Consider the following 17,905-nt stretch of genomic DNA (forward strand, 5'->3'; position numbering starts at 1 on the left):
ACCTGGGGGTCTGAGAGTAGAGCTTATGGATTTTACTTCATACAATCAAAGACTGTTTGGCATAACTTTCATTCCTTTATATAACTGAGGGAAGGAAAATCTTTATTGTGATCTTGCACATTTTCAAAAGCACATTTATAGACAGATTTTTATCTTTCTTCATTCTTTAGCACTTATCAAATAATATTTACTGGTATTTCCTTACGCAGGCTCCATAGTTTGTAAGGCATAACTACTTACTAGCTAAAGGTAAGAAAATACTTGAGAAGCTTTAGTTTTGTTTTGTCTTTCCTTTTTTAATGATTTGAATCAACTTCTGGACAAACAACTTATATTTAAATGACATTCAAAGAAATAGCATGAGTTTCAACTTTGTTAATTACTCTGATGTTCACTGAAACATATAATTTTTGTAGAATAGATATTGTCAATAATACTATTTGATCATACACAAAAGTCAATGCAATCCTTTGAAAATAACTTTCTGTGAAATTGGGTATTGCATTGGTTTATAAGCAGCTCAGGTTCTGTTTTGAGGAGTTTGGGGTTATCTCTGGAGGAGGAAAAAGTCTTTTATTCCTACTATCAAAGGGTAAGTAGTTGCTTCAATTTAAGAACTTTACTATCAAGTTGAGAATTGGAAGCATTCACACAAATTTCAGATGCTGTCAATCATTGACAATGAAACTTTATTTACTAGTTTTCTGTGTGTTCCACAAGTTCTTTCTAAAACTCGGCTTGCTATTTCCATATTTAAGGATACTTTCCATTTTTATTAATGAAATCAATTTCATTACTGTCACTTTAAAAAAAAAATTGGTGATTACAGACCAGAATAGCAATGTCTCTCCATTCCCCCTCCCCCAAATCAGAGATTGCTGTTCAACAAAAATATCCATTGCCCATCGTGGTACCCACATGTTGACTGCACTTGGGCAGAGAAATAGTAGTTATTCACAGGGTAGACAGACTCAGGGAAAGTTGATCAATTAAATAGCATGATCTGCATCTCTTTAAAATATCAGACTAATCAGGGTAAAACAATCTTTGGATCTAAAAACTTGAAATATCTCTGGGAAAGATCCGTCTCATTCAGGTAAAAGTGGAGCACAGTCCCAGAGAAGAACAATACCAACAGGCTAGCAGCAAGCCCCACCTCAGCAAATAAGTGGTAGATCCTGAGTTCCAATGTGGTGGAACAGGCAAACACCAACACCAGGACCCCACCATGTGCCTCAGTATAACCAGGGGGATGGACAGACAACAATTCCAAGAACTGTCACATTCTTCAGCATTGCCCTGGACACACAGGCAACTTCCAAAGCCAGAGAGCCATGTGTTTCAGTTTAGCACAAAGGATACACAGAAACACACTACCAGATTCATCACATGTCGGACACTTGCATCAAGACCTCGCTCAGTACCAGGTAAGCTATCACAACCCCACTGCCTCCAAAAGTATCAGCCAACCCCCATCCCATCACCTCACCTCAGCACCAGACAACTGGGTCTCCTGTGGCCCTAAGGATAACATCAATGCAGTACTTGGTAAAAAAAAAACCAGTCCCACAGACACTAGTACAAGAAGCCAGAGACAGTGCTCCTTCCACCCTAGAAGCAGACCTCAAATTTAAAAAAAAAAGGGAAAGGGTCAAAAAATGGGGGAAAACAAACAAAAAAAAAGGATTTGGCAATAGAAAATTATTGTGGTGACAAGAAGGCCTAAGACATGAACTCAAATGAGAGCAATAATGTCAAAACACCTATGGGCAAAGCTACCCTCCAAAAAACACAGACAGTGGTCTCAAACCCAGAAAGAAATAACAGACGAGTTCAAATAGGAGTTTAAAAATCATATAAGAGAGGCAAAAGCTAAATTGGGAAAATAAATAAGAATGATACAAGAGAATTATGGATGAAAGAGTCAATAGCTTGGAAAAAGAAAACAACTACTTAAAAATTACAATTGGCCAACTAGAAAAGAAAATACAAATGATAATTGTAGAAAACTCTTTTAAAGTTAAGATTGGGTTAGTGGAAGCTAACTACTATATGAGACATCAAGAATAAATCAAATTCAGAAGAATGAAAAAAATAGCAGAAAGTATTAAATACATCACAGAAACAAACAAACAAAAAACAAAAACTGAACTGGGAAATAGATTCAGAAGAGACAATATCAGAATCATTGAACTAACTGAAAGCCATAATCAAAAGGAGGACCTGGACAGCATCTTTCTAGAAATTATGAAAGAAAACTGTCTTAAAGTCCTGGAACCATAAAGAGAAATAGACATTGAAAGAATCTGCTGAACACTTCAGGAAAGAGATCTATTAAAAATAAAAAAAAACTGCAAAGAACGTCATACCCAAATTTCAGAACTATTGGATCAAGGTAAACATACTGTAAGTAAAAGAAGAAATTCAAATAACAAGGAGTCACAATAAGGATTACATCAGATTTAAAATCTGAAATATTAAAAGATGGGAGGTCATGGAACATAATATTCTGGCCAGGAAGAGCTAGGACTACAGCCAATAACCATTAACCTAGTGAAATTAAGCAAAGTATATTAAGGTGAAAAATGGTCATTCCACAAAAAAGAAGGATTTTAACCTTTCATAGGAATACCAGAATTAAGCCAAAAGATCTCTAATATCAAGATCCAAGAGAAGCATAAACAGGTAAAAAGTGGAAAGGTAACATAAGGGATTCAATAAAGCTGAATTGTTTACATCCCTACATGGGAATATTATCCTTGCAATTCTTTTTTTTTTTATTTTTTTTTATTTTTTAATATTTAACAATCACTGCCATACAATTGTGATTTTATCCCCCCCACCCACCCCCCACTCCCCCCTTCCCTCCCCACGACTGCATACAATTCTGTATAGATTCTACATATACTTTCCTATTGAGTATATTTTCACTATAGTCATGCTATGTAGTCAGACTAAGATACATGAAAGAAATCGTATAACAAATCAGAACATGATACACAAACACATACACATACACAAACATGATCTGTTACATTATGTGAGTGACTTCCATATTTCTCTCTCTGAGTGTGGAAGGCATTTTGCCTTGAGAACCACCATTGGGATTTTTTTTTTTTTTGTAAGAAGTTCTTGTGTTATTACAAAAATCTAAGTCTACCAGAAAAAACTCTCACACACTGTGGTCGTTGCTGTGCATAAAGTTCTCCTGGTTCTGCACCTTTCACTCAGCATCAGGTCATATAAGTCCTCCCAGGCCTCTCTGAAGTCTTCTTGTTCATCATTTCTTATGGCACAATAGTACTCCATTACATTCATATACCATAATTTATTCAGCCATTCCCCAATTGATGGACATCCCCTTGACTTCCAGTTTTTGGCAACTACATAGAGTGCTGCTATAAATATTTTTGTACATGTGGGACCCTTTCCCATTTTTATGATCTCTTGGGGATATAGTCCTAGTAGCGATATTGCTGGGTCAAAGGGTATGCACATTTTTGTAGCCCTTTGGGCATAGTTCCAAATTGCTCTCCAGAATGGTTGGATGCGCTCGCAGCTCCACCAACAATGAAATAGTGTTCCAACTCTCCCACATCCTCTCCAGCATTTATCATTTTCTTGTTCTGTCATGTTTGCCAATCTTATAGGTGTGATGTGGTACCTCAGAGTTGTTTTGATTTGCATCTCTCTAACCAATAGTGATTTAGAGCATTTTTTCATATGATTATAGATAGCTTTAATTTCTTCTTCTGAAAATTGCCTGTTCATATCCTTTGACCATTTATCAATTGGGGAATGACTTGTATGATTATACATATGGGTCAGTTCTCTATATATTCTAGAAATGAGGCCTTTATCCCCGAGCTTAGCTGTAAAAATTCTTTCCCAATTTACTACATCCCTCCGGATTTTGGTTGCATTGGGTTTGGTTGTATCCTTGCAATTCTTTAAAAATATATCACTAATAGTACAGCTAGAAGAAATATACATAGAGGTTACAGGTATAAGGTGAATTTGAGGAAATGGCATAAAAATTAAGGGATGAGAAAGAGGAGTTAGTGGCTGCAGAACGAAGGCAAAAGTAAATTATTTCACATGAAAAGGTGAGAAAAATCCCATTATAATGTAGAGGAAGATGGAAGGGTGAATGATGGGTATCACTTGAACCTTACCCTCATTAATATTGCATCAAAGAGGGAATGATATATACAATCAGTTGAGTATAGAAATTTATTTTATCCTACAAGGAAAACTAATAAAAGTGGGAGGCTGACACAAGAGAGGGCAAATCAGGGTAAGGTTAAACAGAAACAAAATAGTGATGAGGGAAAGGGTGAAAGGAGAAAGAGAACAAACAGGAAGAAAAATAGGATAGAGGGAAATACACAGCTAATAATCATAACTGTGAATTTGAATGGAAGGAACTCTCCCATAAAACAAAGGTGAATAGTAAAGTGAATTAAAAATCAGGATCCTACAATACATTGTTTACATGGAACTCATGTGAACCATGCATACCCTTTGACCTAGTAATGCTACTATAAGATCTTTATCTCAAAAAAAAAGATTTTTAAAAAAAGAAGAGGACCTATATGTACAAAAATATTTATAACAGTCTTTCCTGTGGTGGTAAAGTATTGGAATTTCAGGGAGGGGAGATACCCATCAGTTGAGGAATGGCCACGGTATATTAATGTGATGGAATAATATTGAGTATATGAGATGATAAAAAAGCACATTTCAGAAAAACTTGGAAAGATTTGGATGAACTGATGAAAAGTAAAATGAGCAGAAACAAGAAAACTTTGTACACAGAATCAGCAACATTGTGTGATGATTAACTATGAACGACTCAGTTTTTCTCAGATAAAAAAAAAGTTGATGTAGTTTGAATGTAAATCAAAGCATATTTTTTCATTTTATTCCTTTTTTGTGTTTTTTTCTTTTGATCTGTTTCTTCTTTCCAAACTGTGACTAATATGAAAATGTGTCTTACATGATAGACCATAAATAACTTATGCAAAATTATCTATCATTTTCAGAAGAGAGGAGTAGAGGGAGGGTGGGAAAAATAGAACTCAAAATCTTGTAAAACAAATGAGAAGAATTGTCTTGATGTGTAAGTGGGGGAAAGTACTATTAAATCACCCCTCCCCCCAAAAAGCTGCCAAAGAATTAATTTCATTAGGTCTGATTAGGAAAACATTTATAGAGTACCTGAGGATATTTTTTAAAAGCATAATAGGTACTTTTTTTTAAACTCAATTTAACTTAATTTTTAGTTTATGAATTAAAAGGGATCTTTCCATACCATAGGACAAAAAATATGATTGTTCATATAACTGCAAATCTACTATGCTCAACTTACTACTTCTTTCAAATATACAGCAAAATTATCATGTACTTTAAATATATATATGTGTGTGTATATACACACACACACACACACACACACACACACACACACACATTCCTTCTCTTCTCCCCCACCCTAGAGGTGGATACCATTCTTTATTTTAGCTAAATAAACTATATATAAATTGATTAGTAAAGGCCAAAATTGAAGCAAAAATAATTCAAAAATTTATTAATCGTTACTGTTTTCATTTGTTGCAACAGCCAATCATCCATTGCTCTTCATTTTCATCTTTGCACTTCAGCCAAAATGGATAAATGAGAGGTATTTTGTAAGTGTGGCTTTTTCCTAAATTTTTTTAATTTTTAAAATTTTCTGCCATTACACTTTATGAATAAAGGTTTCACTTGGAGATGAAACAACATGTAATAATATATTTTATGCAAAATAATAACAAGAAACATAATGTTAATAATTGCCATAATATTAATAACTACAGGCTACATTTTCTTTCACAATAATTCCCCACCTTCACATTGCTTACCAACATTTCTTTCCTTAAAAATGGCAGTAGGTGGCAAAAATTGAACTGTCTTTTTCTTACTTTTCATCTATTAAATTTTCAGTTGCTTAAGATAATGTTCATGACAGGATGGTTGATAATAGCTTCCCTACTCTCTAGGATAAATAGTTAAGGGAAAATATTGTCAATGTCTATTTCTGATTTCTAGGAAAGTCACTCAAATTGAAACCCTTTCTCCCCTACTTTCCTATAGTGTAAGATAAATTGCCATACTAAATTGAGTGTGCATGTTATTCCCTCTGTAAGCCAAATGTGAAGAGAGTAAGCTTCACTTTTTCCCCCTCACTTCCCCACTTTGCCCCTCTATTGAATAAGTTTTTTTCTTGCATCTTTTATGAAAGATAATTTGTCCCATTCCATGTCTCTCTCTCCTCCCAATATATTCCTTTCTCACCCTTTAATTTCATTTTCTCAGACATCATCCCTTCCTATTCAACTCACTCTGTGCCCTTTCTCTGTCTCTGTCTCTCTCTCCATATATATACATACATGTATATATATATATATGTATGTATGTATGTATGTATGTATATATAATCCCTCCAACTACCCAAATACTGAGAATAATTTCAAGAGTTACAAATATTAGCTTTCCATGTAGGAATGTAAACAGTTCAAATTTAGTAAGTCCCTTATAATTTCTCTTTCTTGTTTACCTTTTCATGCTTCTCTTGATTCTTGTGTTTGAAAGTCAAATTTTCTATTCAGCTTTAGTCTTTTCATCAGGAATGCTTGAAAGTCCTCTATTTCATTGAATGACCTTTTTTTACCCTGAAATATTATACTCAGTTTTTCTGGGTAGGTGATTCTTGGTTTTAATCCTAGTTCCTTTGACTTCTGAAATATTACATTCCAAGCCCTTCAATCCCTAACATAGAAGCTGCTAGATATCATGTTATGCTGATTGCATTTCCAGAATACTTAAATTGTTTCTTTCTGGCTGGTTGCAATATTTTCTCCTTGACCTGAGAACTCTGAAATTTGGCTGCAATATTCTTAGGAGTTTTTCTTTTCAGGTCCCTTTTAGGAGATGATTAGTGGATTCTTTCAATATTTATTTTGCCCTCTTGTTCTAGAATGTCAGGGCAGTTTTCCTTGATAATTTCATGAAAGATGATGCTTAGGCTCTTTTTATGATCATGGCTTTCAGGTAGTCCCATAATTTTTAAATTGTCTCTCCTGATATATTTTCCAGGTCAGTTGTTTTTCCAATTAGATATTTCACACTGTCATCTATTTTTTCATTCTTTTGGTTTTATTTTACAATTTCTTGGTTTCTCATAAAGTCATTATCTTCCATCTGTTTCATTGTAATTTTTAAAGAACTATTTTCTTCAGTGAACTTTTGAACCTCCTTTTCCATTTGGCTAATTCTGGCTCTTTAAAGCATTCTTCTCTTCATTGGTTTTTGGGACCTCTTTTCCCATTTGAGTTAGTCTATTTTGAAAGATGTTATTTTCCTCAGCATTTTTTGGGGTCTCTTTTGGCTACATGCTGACACTTTTCATGATTTTCTTGCACCACTCTCATTTCTCTTCCCAATTTTTCCTCTACCTCTCTTACTTGATTTTCAAAATGCTTTTTGAGCTCTTCCATGGCTTGAGACCATTGCATATTTATTTTGGATGTTTCAAATGCAGAAGCCTTGAATTTTATGACTTGCTCTGATGGTATGCATTATTCTTCTTCTCCCAATAGGATGGAAGAAAATACCTGTTCACCCAGAAAATAACCTTCTATAGTCTTATTTTTTCCCTTTTTTGGGCATTTTTCCAGCCAGCCACTTGAATTGTGAGTCCTTTGTCAAGAGTAGGGTGTACTCTAGGGACGTGTAAGTTCTCAGTTCCTCTAAGGTAGCACAATTAAGGGAAAGGAGATTACTCCTCTCCTGGCCTACAGTTTGGTCTGGGAGCAACAATGAGTACTCTTCTGTCTAGGATCTGTGAGCAGAATGTCCTGTGCATAACCTCTACCAGTCAGCGCTTCTCCTCAGCCCAGGGCTGCCATTCAGGACTGAGACTCAGATCATCAGCTTGATTCCCCCAGAGTCTTTAGGCCAAGGGCTACAAAAGTGGATGCTGACACCAGGGACTGGGGCTACACTGCGTTCCCTTCTTACCCAAGTGAAAGAGCTATCTCACTGACCTTTGAAGTTGCCTTTGATGTTTGTGGGTTGAGTAACCTGGGAGCTGTAGCTTCTGCTGGGGATTCCACACTGCAGCCTGCTCCATTACTGTCCCTGCCATGACAGAGTCAAGACTGGGCTCTGCTTCAGGTGTCCCCAGTGCAATTGACCTTTCCTGTTGGCCTTCCAGGCTATCTTGGGCTGGAAATTTCTTTCACTCTGTTGTTTTGTGGCTTCTGTAGCTCTCGAATTTGTTTAGAGTCATTTTTACAGGTATTTTATGGGCTTTGGGGGGAAAGGTTTTACAGGTTATCCTTCTATTCCTTCATCTTGCCTCTGCCCCCACAGTTCAAGTGTATTGGCCCCTGTTACTATTTGAACTTGACGCCACTGATTTAAACCATCAAATTGATTATAAAAAAGAGATATCACTTCACATTTTAAACAAGGTGTTTTTTCCCTTTATACTGATCCACAGTTCATTGTAAGTCCTAAACTGTTCTGATTCTGATAGAAAACCCTGTTTCTTCATATGTATATTGGGGAGTTTTTTTTAAAAATTTTTTTTTTTTTTATTAATTTTTTTATTTTTTTAATGTTTAACAATCACTGCCATACAATTGCGATTTTATCCCTCCCCACCCACCCCCCACTACCTCCCTCCCTCCCCACGACTGCATACAATTCTGTATAGATTCTACATATACTTTCCTATTGAGTATATTTTCACTATAGTCATGCTATGTAGTCAGACTAAGATAAATGAAAGAATCCGTATAACAAATCAGAACATGATACACAAACAGATACACATACACAAACATGATCTGCTACATTATGTGAGTGACTTCCATATTTCTCTCTCTGAGTGTGGAAGGCATTTTGCCTTGAGGACCACCATTGGGATTTTTTTTTTTTTTTCTCAGAAGTTCTTGTGTTATTACAAAAATCTAAGTCTACCAGAAAAAACTCTCACACACTGTGGTTGTTGCTGTGCATAAAGTTCTCCTGGTTCTGCTCCTTTCACTCAGCATCAGGTCATATAAGTCCTTCCAGGCCTCTCTGAAGTCTTCTTGTTCATCATTTCTTATGGCACAATAGTACTCCATTACATTCATATACCATAATTTATTCAGCCATTCCCCAATTGATGGACATCCCCTTGACTTCCAGTTTTTGGCAACTACATAGAGTGCTGCTATAAATATTTTTGTACATGTGGGACCCTTTCCCATTTTTATGATCTCTTGGGGATATAGTCCTAGTAGCGATATTGCTGGGTCAAAGGGTATGCACATTTTTGTAGCCCTTTGGGCATAGTTCCAAATTGCTCTCCAGAATGGTTGGATGCGCTCACAGCTCCACCAACAATGAATTAGTGTTCCAACTCTCCCACATCCTCTCCAGCATTTATCATTTTCTTGTTCTGTCATGTTTGCCAATCTTATAGGTGTGATGTGGTACCTCAGAGTTGTTTTGATTTGCATCTCTCTAACCAATAGTGATTTAGAGCATTTTTTCATATGATTATAGATAGCTTTAATTTCTTCCTCTGAAAATTGCCTGTTCATATCCTTTGACCATTTATCAATTGGGGAATGACTTGTATGATTATACATTTGGGTCAGTTCTCTATATATTCTAGAAATGAGGCCTTTATCCCCGAGCTTAGCTGTAAAAATTTTTTCCCAATTTACTACATCCCTCCGGATTTTGGTTGCATTGGGTTTGGTTGTGCAAAAACTTCTCAGTTTAATGTACTCAAAGTTATCCATTTTGCATTTCATAATGCATTCTATCTCTCCTTTAGTAAAGAATTCTTCCCTTCTCCATAGATCTGATAAATACACTATTCCTTGCTTCTCCAGTTTGTTCATGGTATCAATCTTTATACCTAAATCATGTACCCATTTGGACTTTATTCTTGTGTACGGTGTCAGGTATGGGTCTATGCCTAATTTCCGCCACACTGTTATCCAGTTTTCCCAGCAATTTTTGTCAAACAATGAGTTCTTATCCCAGAAGCTGGGGTCCTTGGGTTTATCAAACAGAAGGTTGCTATATTCCTTGCCTACTGCATCTTGAGTGCCAAGTCTATTCCACTTGTCTACCTCTCTGTTTCTTAGCCAATACCAAGTGGTTTTGATAATTGCTGCTTTATAGTACAGTTTAAGGTCTGGTAGCGCTAGGCCACCTTCCCAAGCATTTCTTTTCATTAGTCCCTTTGATATTCTGGACCTTTTGTTTTTCCAAATGAATTTTGATATTATTTTATCCAGCTCTAGAAAGTAATTGTCTGATAGTTTAATTGGTATGGCACTAAATAAGTATATTAATTTGGGTAGAATTGTCATTTTTATTATATTAGCACGGCCTACCCATGAGCAACTAATGTTTTTCCACTTACTTAAATCTGAGTTTATTTGTGCAAAAAGTGTCTTGTAATTGTGTTCATATAGTCCCTGGGTTTGTTTTGGCAGGTAGACTCCTAAGTATTTTATACTGTCTACCCTAACTTTAAATGGGATTTCTCTTTCTATCTCTTGCTGTTGAACTTTGTTGCTAATATATAGGAATGCAGAGGATTTGTGTGGGTTTATTTTGTACCCTGCAACTTTGCCAAAGTAGTTTATTAATTCAAGTAATTTTTTACTTGAATCTCTGGGATTCTCTAGGTAAATCATCATATCATCTGCAAAGAGTGATAACTTAGTTTCTTCTTTGGCTATTCTAATTCCTTGAATATCTTTATCTTGTCTAATTGCTACAGCTAACATTTCTAGTACCATATTGAATAATAGTGGTGATAATGGACAACCTTGTTTCACCCCTGATCTTATTGGGAATGCATCTAGCTTATCCCCATTGCATATAATGCTTGCTGAAGGTTTTAGATAGATACTGCTTATTATTTTATGAAAAGTTCCCTTTATTCCTACGTTCTCCAATGTTTTTAGTAGGAATGGATGTTGTATTTTGTCAAAAGCTTTTTCTGCATCTATTGAGATAATCATGTGGTTTTTGTTAGCTTTGTTGTTGATGTGGTCGATAATGCTAATAGTTTTCCTAATATTGAACCAGCCCTGTAGTCCTGGTATGAATCCTACCTGATCATAATGTATTAATCTCGTGATAAGATGCTGTATTCGTTTTGCTAAAATCTTATTTAAAATTTTTGCATCTATATTCATTAGGGAAATTGGTCTATAATTTTCTTTCTCTGTTTTGTCTCTTCCTGGTTTGGGTATCAAGACCATATTTGTATCATAGAAAGAATTTGGGAGGACTCCTTCTTCCCCAATTTTCAAGAATAGTGTATGTAGTATTGGAATTAACTGTTCTTTAAATGTTTGATAGAATTCACTTGTGAATCCATCTGGCCCTGGAGATTTTTTCCTAGGGAGTTCATTGATGGCTTGTTCAATTTCTTTTTCTGAGATGGGGTTGTTTAAGTATTCAACTTCCTCTTCTGTTAATCTGGGCAATTTGTATTTTTTAAAATATTCATCCATCTCGTTTAGATTGTCGAATTTGTGGGCATAAAGTTGGGCAAAGTAGTTTCTAATTATTGTTTTAATTTCCTCCTCATTGGAGGTGAGTTCACCCCTTTCATTTTTAATGTTAGTAATTTGGTTTTCTTCTTTCTTTTTTTTGATCAGATTAACCAAAGGTTTATCAATTTTATTAGTTTTTTCATAAAACCAACTATTGGTTTTATTTATTAATTCAATAGTTTTCTTTATTTCAATTTTATTAATCTCTCCTTTGGTTTTCAGTATTTCTAATTTGGTATTTACTTGGGGATTTTCAATTTGTTCTTTTTCTAGCTTTTTCAACTGCAAGCCTAAGTCATTGATCTCCTCTTTCTCTATTTTATTTATGTAAGCATTCAGAGATATAAAACTTCCCCTAATAACTGCTTTTGCAGTGTCCCATAAGTTTTGGTATGTTGTCTCACTATTGTCATTCTCTTGAATGAAGTTGTTGATTGTTTCTATGATTTCTTCTTTAACCCAATCCTTCTTTAGAATTAGATTATTTAGTTTCCAATTGATTTTTGGTTTCTCTTTCCATGGCCTTTTATTACATGTAATTTTTAATGCATTATGATCTGAAAAGGATGCATTGATTATCTCTACCTTTCTGCACTGGATTGTGAGATTTTTATGTCCTAGTACATGGTCAATTTTTGTAAATGTTCCATGTACCGCTGAGAAAAAGGTATATTCCTTTCTATTCCCATTTAATTTTCTCCAAAGATCTATCATATCTACCTTATCCAGAGTTTTATTTACCTCCTTAACCTCTTTCTTGTTTATTTTAAGGTTGGATTTATCTAGTTCAGAGAGGGGGAGGTTGAGGTCCCCCACTAGTATAGTTTTGCTATCAATTTCTTCCTTCAACTCCCCCAACCTCTCCTCTAAGAATCTGGATGCTATACCACTTGGAGCATACATGTTTAGTTATGATATTGCTTCATTGTCTATGGTGCCTTTTAGTAGGATATAGTTTCCATCCTTATCCCTTTTGATTAGATCTATTTCTGCTTTTGCTTTGTCTGAGATTAGGATTGCTACTCCTGCCTTTCTTACATGAGCTGAAGCACAATATATTCTGCTCCATCCTTTGACCTTTATCCTATGTGTATCCCCCCGTTTCAAATGTGTTTCTTGTAAGCAGCATATTGTTGGATTATGGCTTTTAATCCATTCTGCTATCCATCTCCGTTTTATGGGAGAGTTCATCCCATTCACATTCACAGTTATGATTACAATCTGTGTATTTCCCTCCACCCTCTTTCCCACCATTTGTGCTTTTAACTCTCCCGTCTCCCTTCCCCTCCTCAATAGTATTCACTTTTCTCCCCCTCCTCCTGCAGCCTTCCCCTCCTTCTTTTAGCCCCCCTCCCTTTTAGTCCCCTTTACTCTTATTGCTTCTTTCCTCCCTTTTAGCCACCCTCCCCTTTCTTCCCCCTTCCCCTCCTACTACCTATAGAGCTAGTTAGGATTATCTGCTTAAGGTTATTGTTCCCTCCTTTGAACAAATCAGATGAGAGTACCTCTCAAACAATGCTCATCTCCCTCTCCTCCTTCCCTCTACTATGGTTTTGTACTTCTTCCTGTGATATAATTTGCCATTTTCTGCTTCCCCCTTTCCACACCTCCTATTACATTCCCTTCTCATACTTAAATCATATTTTTGCCATGACATCATTTACTTTATGCCCGTTCCCTCTACATATATCCCTTTTATCATAATAGCTGCACAGTTCTCAAGATTAACAGGTATCATCTTCCCTTACAGGGAGGTAAACAGATTGCCCTAATTGAGTTGCAAGTTTTTGTTTTTGTTTTTTCCCCTCTGTTTACCTTTTTATGATTCTCTGGAGACCTGCATTTGAAGATCAAATTGTCTATTGAGTTCTGGTGTTTTGGTCAGGAAGCTCTGGAAATCCCTTATTTCGTTGAATGACTTTCTCCTTGCCTGAAATGTTATGCTGAACTTTGCTGGGTAGTTGATCCTCGGTTGGAGTCCCAACTCCTTTGCCTTACGGAATATTGGGTTCCAATTCTTTCGATCTTTTAATGTAGAAGCTGCAAGGTCCTGTGTGATCCTGACTGTGTGACCTTGATATTTAAATTGTTTCTTTCTGGCTGCTTGTAGTATTTTCTCCTTCACTTGATAGCTCTGGAATTTGGCAACTATATTTCTTGGGGTTTTGAGTTTGGGATCCCTTTCCGGTGGGGAACGGTGGATTCTTTCGATGACTATTTTGCCCTCTGAGTCTAGTACTTCTGGGCAGTTTTCCTTGATGATTTCCTGGAAGATATTGTCCAGACTCTTTTCTTCATCATGGGTTTCTGGCAGGCCAATAATTCTTAGATTTTCTCTCCTGGATCTATTTTACAGGTCAGTTGTTTTTCCAATTAAATATTTTAGATTTTCTTCTATCTTTTCATTCTTTAGATTTTGTTTGACTGATTCTTGTTGCCTCATTGAGTCATTAGTTTCTACTTGCCCAATTCTAATCTTGATCGTATTGTTTTCTTCAGTTAGCTTTCGCATCTCCTTTTCCATCTGGCCAATTTTTCCCTTTAAGGAGCTATTTTCTCCATTTAATTTTTGTACTTCTTTTTCCATTCGACCAATTTTCCCAGTTAGGTTTTGGGTTTCCTTTTCCATCTGATCAATTTTCCCTATTAGGTTTTGAGTTTCCTTTTCCGTTTGATTAACTCTTCCTTTTAGGGAGTTATTCTCTCCAGTTAATTTTTGAACTTCCTTTTCCATTTCTTCAATTTTCTTTTTCAGATTGATGTTCTCATCAGTGAATTCTTTTTTTATGGTTTTAAAATCATTGGCCAGTTTTTCTTTTATATCCTTCTTCAGACGTTCCAGGTAATCTAGTTGTGCTTGCGAGAAATTCATAGTCCCATCTGAGGTTTCAGATGGAAGTACAGTCTCAGCTCTGACCTCTTTGGTGTTTGTGTTTTGGTCCTTATCCCCATAGAAAGATTCTATGGTTTTTTCACTTTTCGTCTGCTTTTTCCGATTCATGATGTTGGCTGAGTGTTGTAGCTTTTGGTTCTTTCAGTCAGAAGATACAGATCTTTTAAGTTGAGTTGATGTTTGTCTAGGCTAAAAGCAGGCTTTTTTTTGTTGTTGTTGTTTCCCAGATCAACCCTGGGCTTAGCTTGATAGGTGTGTGGGAGGTGTGGTCTGGTCTCAGGATATCTCATCAGCTGGCCTGAGGCAAAGGCAAGGTCCGGGGGATGGTGATCCCAGCTTCCCTATTGTCTTCCCTTTTCCCCTGGAGGGCTGGGGCACGCCTAGAGGCTAATGCGTGTTCCCGCCCCTCCTGGGGCTCGTCTCCCGGGCTGAGGCTTGCTTGGGTCTCAGTGCGAATTTTTCTCTGCCCTGGGTCGTCTGTCCCTCCAGATAGCCTCCACCACGGTAGGAAGAATCCCCCTTTGCCACCTCTCCAGCCTCTGGTGTTATGAGACCACCCGCCCCCTTCTGCTGCTCCCACTGATCCAGGATCAATCTGGGGAAGAATTTTATGGTTCCCTCACGGTCATCGGGGGGGAGGGGAGAGCACTTACTGATCACTCCGGCATCCCAGCTCCTGGATGTTCAAGTAGTGACCCACTGAAGTCCCGTCTTTAGGCTGAAGATTTCAAAGGCTGTTGCGCTGATATCGTTGGCTCGGCCTGGCTTATCTCCTGCTCCGCTGGTCTCGCCCGCCACTCTCGGGCCCCTTGGGTCTCCTCCGCCCTGCCGCGCCGACCGCGCTGCGCTGTGCGCCGGGGTCTTACCCCCGCGGAACAGATCCCTCCCGTGGACCTTCCAGTCCAGCCTGGGCTCCGAATCTGTCAAAGTCCGTCTCCCACTGGATTCTACACCTCCAAAGTCTGGTCAGACTCTCCCCCCAGAAATATCCAAAGGAGTTTTTCCAGGAGCTTAGGTGAGTCGTTGCTTTCACTCCGCCATCCGAGTTTTTTTTTTAAAAATTAAGTCAAAGTTCTTTTAGTACTCCTTTCAGTTATCAAAATGTTTATCATGTTACAAAATAATACTTTGTATTGTATTTGTATCAACTGATACAATTTTTAATATGAAATTTCTTTCTCTGACCCTTTTCAAAATAAACTGCACACAAAAGGAGATATCTTGAAGGAACTTCACCTTACATTAAGAATAAATGCTAGGCACATAAATATAGCTAAGGATGGAGCACATCAATAAGTAAAAGTATCTGGAAAAGTTTTGTGTAGAAAGTGTTTCTTAAGCTGAGTCACACAATGAGAGGGAATAAAAACAAGTAGGAAGTTTATCTGAGTCATGGGGAAAACCCAGGGCAATGGAATGGACATGGAATAAGGTGTTTTCTACGGGTGGCTGAACACAGGGTAAGCCAGTTAAACAATTATGGAGTTCAGGAGAGGGAGCAAGGCAGAAGGAGGTTTGGAAAAATAGGTTGTGGCCAGAATGTGAAAGGCTTTTAAAGCCAAACAAAGGAGTTTTTATTTAATACAAGAAACAACAACAGTTTTGAATCACTCTTCCGGCATCTTTTCATCATTCAGTCAGGTGGAGATGGAGACAGTTATTCAGGAATCAGTGCCATGGCCACCGAGGAGAACCCCAAGTGAAGTTCAAACTTATATTAGTTGGAGATGGAGGTACTGGGCAAACCACATTTGTAAAATGTCACTTGACTAGTGAATTTGAGAAGAAACATGTAGCCACCCTAGGTGTTGATGTCCATCCTCTCATGTTCCTTACTGACAGAGGACCTATTAAATTGAATGTATTGGATACAGCTGGCCAAGAGAAATTTAGTGGTCTGAGAGATGATTATTACATCCAACCTCAGTGTGCCATTATAATATTTGATGTAACATCAAGAGTTTCTTAAAAGGATGTACCTAATTGGCACAGAGATCTGGTATGAGTATGTGAAAATATCGCTATGGTATTGTGTGGCAACAAAGTGCATATTAAGGACAGAAAAGTCGAGGTGAAATCAATTGTCTTCTGTAAGAAGACGAGTCTCCAGTACTATGACATCTCAATCAAAAATAACTACAATTTTGAGAAGCCCTTCCTTTGCCTTGTTAGAAAACTTATTGGAGACCCTAATTTGGAGTTTGCTGCTATGCCTGCTCTTGCACCTCCAGAGGTTGTCATGGATCCAGAAATGGCCGAAAACTATGAGCAGGTCTTACAGATTGCTCATACAACTGTGCTCTTTAACGAAGATGATGACCTGTAGGGTATGAAGCTAGTGCCTAGTGTTAGAGGTCTAGTTTTATAGGTAACTGTTTTGTGATGTCAGTGGTGTAGTGTGTTTGCTACTTTATTATATAGCTTAGCAGAACATGTGCTTAATCTTTGGGATGCTGAAGAAAATGAATGGGTTTTGGAGTGAATGTGGCAGTTTAAAAATATATAATTCATATTTTGTACCTGCATATTTAGCTGTTTTGGACTCTCCTTGAGTTTCAAATATAAGACTGCTGAGGTTCCATCACAATATTCAGTGGTGAATCTTGTTTATTACTCTCATTCCCATTCCTTTTTCCTTTAGGTAATAATGAAGTTGTATTTCAAATATCTAAGCAAGTGAGCTCTTATCCCTTGTTTACAATAAGCATTTTAAAGCCGATTTTGTAAGATCTGTAGTAGATGTGTACCATGTTACTATATAAATGGCTTTCATGTTTTTATGACTGGTTGTTTTAAAAATGTATTTCAAACATATCAGTAAGCTACATCTGAGTCATATATTTTACAAAGTAAAGCTAGGGGCTGGACAGGTTAAAAACTTTGTGCTACTGTTGGATGACTGGTCACAACTCAGTAATGCAGTTAAAAGGTTTGAGTATATATAATTTAGACAGTTAAGCTAAAAGTTTTCACACTAGCTAAGTAGTGTACCTTACTTAAGGTGGCTTGTGCAAGAAAGGGTAAAGCTGAGGTAAAGAAATCATGAGTGTTGTACATTTTTCCTGTGTATTATCTGTCAATAGAATAGAATTTTAATTTATGTGGACTGAGTATCAATTGAAGTCAGCTTTTAAAAGACTATATTGCTTAACATGCATGGGAATGGTAACCATGCTTTAAAAAAGTGTATTGAGGTGATTATGGAAAACAAAATCTAGATTCTGTTAATTTCATCTTTGATGAACTTTGTAAATCCACTGTAGGCAAAGTATTCTTGTTGGGAAGGAAGTATATCAAGACAAAAGTCATTAATCAGGTAATGTTGTGATGACCACCACCAGAATAGTGAGAAAATGGAACATATTCAGTGATGTCAATCTAAATTGAAACC

The 17,905-nt window shown here is 36.8% G+C and overlaps 1 pseudogene; it reads left to right on the forward strand.

Annotated features, from left to right (window-relative positions):
- Window positions 1–1,252: 1,252 nt before the first annotated feature.
- Window positions 1,253–16,840, forward strand: LOC140502587 (GTP-binding nuclear protein Ran pseudogene; annotated as a pseudogene).
- The last annotated feature ends 1,065 nt before the right edge of the window (window positions 16,841–17,905 follow it).

This window comes from Notamacropus eugenii, chromosome 4 (assembly GCF_028372415.1).
Source record: "Notamacropus eugenii isolate mMacEug1 chromosome 4, mMacEug1.pri_v2, whole genome shotgun sequence".
NCBI lineage: Eukaryota > Metazoa > Chordata > Mammalia > Diprotodontia > Macropodidae > Notamacropus > Notamacropus eugenii.